Source organism: Triticum aestivum, chromosome 6D (genome assembly GCF_018294505.1).
Source record: "Triticum aestivum cultivar Chinese Spring chromosome 6D, IWGSC CS RefSeq v2.1, whole genome shotgun sequence".
In the NCBI taxonomy this organism is placed as follows: Eukaryota; Viridiplantae; Streptophyta; class Magnoliopsida; order Poales; family Poaceae; genus Triticum; species Triticum aestivum.
The window spans coordinates 88,556,665-88,559,494 of NC_057811.1; the positions used below are offsets into that span (position 1 = coordinate 88,556,665).

The 2,830-nt window shown below is 49.0% G+C and overlaps 1 pseudogene; it reads right to left on the minus strand.

The window, feature by feature from the left end:
• Positions 1-1,284: 1,284 nt before the first annotated feature.
• LOC123142470 (inactive LRR receptor-like serine/threonine-protein kinase BIR2) lies at positions 1,285-2,095 on the minus strand (annotated as a pseudogene).
• Positions 2,096-2,830: the final 735 nt, after the last annotated feature.

Sequence of the window (2,830 nt, forward strand, 5' to 3'; positions counted from 1 at the left end):
CAGAGCAAATATGTGTATTACACAGACAAACAGGGGTGCTGCTGTTGGGTTGCAACATCAAAGAGCCAGGTTTTTACTGCTAAAAAAATACTTAATGGCCACAAGGAATTATTATCAAAGGAATGGCAACAAATCTAAGGGTTTATTTTTGGCAAAATATCCAAGGTTGAGATTGCAAAAATGCAAAAAAACACCAATCTACTGTAGTTGTTTAACCATCACCACACTAGCATACATGTGTTCAAGAGAGCCGTTCAATCAAAGAATTGAAGACAGATAAAAGAAAGAGAAATGTTTCATTCTGTTCAGAAGTATACTCCAAGCTATATCTGAATTGTGATGAAATGCATAGGTCCAACCGATGACTACACAGCAGCAACTACTTCAGACATTTGCCGGAGAAATGTTCATATTTTTTATCCTTCAAAGACGTAAAAAGAAATGACTACACAGCACCAACAACAGTAGACTCTCACCCACCTAGAACTAGATCAACCAAGCATCAGTTTTTAAAAGCTCAGTTTAAGATACTTCAACGATGAAAAATCTTAGTAGCATCTCCTTGTAACACCATATGCTCAGTTGACAAACGATTCACATGCAACTCCTCTACATTATATCACACCGACACACAGAGGTGCATCTCTAGATGAGGAGCAAAAACACGTTGATGGCATGCTAGGCATCAGTTTTAAAAAAGCTCGATTTTAGATCATCAGAGACCGGAAAGGCGGCAGCAGTCTAAATGTTTCACATCCTCTGCCCAGCACGACTTCATCATCGTCACAGAAATTCCCTAAACAGTCAGCTATCCATGCAGGAACATTAATTATCCTTAGAGCTAGAGGTGCATCTTGAAGGATGCATGTCAATAGCTAGCAAAGTGTAGCATATTGAAGCATGCTTGCCATGTACCTTCCATTAGAGCAGCAGCCCGTAAGAAGCCCTTCATCGTCTGTCAACAATAGTGGATTCCCTGTAGTAAGCAACAACCAAGACAATGAGAGATTCAGGGCCTGCGGAGAAACAGAGTTCAGACCATAGCAAATAAACATAGATGGATTACCCACCCTGTAGCTGGAGAGACCCAGCAGTAGCAGCAATAGGTAGTAGAAGAAGAGGTCAGAGGCTTCCATAGCAACGACAGCTCCTTCCGAGCGGAGCAAGAACTCCCCTGATTGCATGCACAACATATGGTGTCAGAGATGAGCAAGGAGCTAATAAAATAGTTGCAGGAATAGACACACAGAAGTAGACCTTCATGCAGTCCTCAATATGCAGAAACTACGGCAGCAGGTGGCATTCAGGATCAAAAGCATACAACTACAACAAAGCAGGGCATAATTCAGTTATAATCTGCACGACTAAAACTGCTCAAATTTTGGTCCTAATCTGCAGGTATGCAACACACATGAGTTACCACAGAGCATACGACCACAGCAAAACAGGGGAGCAATTGAGTTCTAGTAGATCAGATCTCGAACAAGAGCTACTCCTACTCTGGACTGGAGTGGCAGGCCAGCCTGGGAGCCAGGCAGAGCAAAGTGGGGAGAAAACGCAGGGACGAACCTGTTGAGCAGCAAGGCGCGTGAGGGAGGCGGGGATCTGGCCAGAGAAGGCGGTGTCGCTGAGCTTGAGCGAGATGAGGAAGCGGCAGTTGGCGAGCTCGGAGGGGAGCGGGCCGATGAGGCCGTTGCTGGAGAGGTCGAGGTTGACGACGAAGGGGATCTAGTCGCAGAGCGTGGGGGGTATCTGGCCCTCGAGCGTGTTGGAGGAGAGGTCGACCGTGTTGGCGGAGCGGCAGTACTGGAGCACGGGCGGGATTCTGCCCTGGAGGCCGAAGCCGGAGAGGGAGACGGCAAGGATGCGCGACTCCTGCGGGTTCCAGCAGGAGATCGCGGGAGAAGTCACAGACAACACCCGCCGAGGTGTTGCTAGTCCACGATGAGAGGTGACCCTCGGGGTCCTTGAGGTCTCTCTTAACGCCGCGGAGGCACTTGGCGTCGTCCTCCTGCGGCTCCGCCGCCGACCCCGGCGGTGGCTGCGGCGCGGCGGGCGGGAGGGTGAGGGCCAGCAGGCGGAGCGAGGGCGGCATGGCGGATTGGTGGTGGAGGCCGTGGTGGTGGTGGGGGTGGTGAGGCGGCGGGGCGGGAAGGGCGGGGCCGGGAAGGAGAGCGGGGAGGAGAGGAGGAGAGGGGAGGCGACAGGGTTCACCATGGGAGGGAGCGGGGAGGGGAGGAGGAGAGGGGAGGCATGCGTGGACGGAGAAGAGAGCGAGGGGAGAAAGAAAGGAGGCGGGGGTGGATGGAAAATGTCCACGAGGACTAGGGTTTCGGCTTAGGTGGGCTTGGGTGAGGACTGCCATTGGATCCGCGAGCATCCGACAGTGTTCCATCCACGATCCGCGTGAAACTCCCATAGACCAATCAAAATGCAGCACACGGGGACGATGTCATGACCATCTAAATTGGTCGTAGTTGACTAAAAAATTGGTCGTGGTTGATTAAAAATTCATTTTCCATTTTTCGAGTGCCCCAAATGAGGTTTTTTTGTGAAGGACCTACCAAATAAATGTTGTAAAAATGGACCAAATCAATTTTATAAAATACTAGGAAATGTTTAATGCACAATTGACACAATGGTTGGGTGTCAAAAGCCTTGATCCACCTCTGGTGAAAAAGACGAATTTCCGTCGATTCAGCTGGAAGCGCGTCAAATTTGAACTGTAGCTGCCTCATAGTTTGCTCTTTATTCTTTCCAAAAATTATTCTAGGTTCACAACTATCTATTTAATAAGAGAAACATCAAAAGGTTTCCAAGATTCAACAAC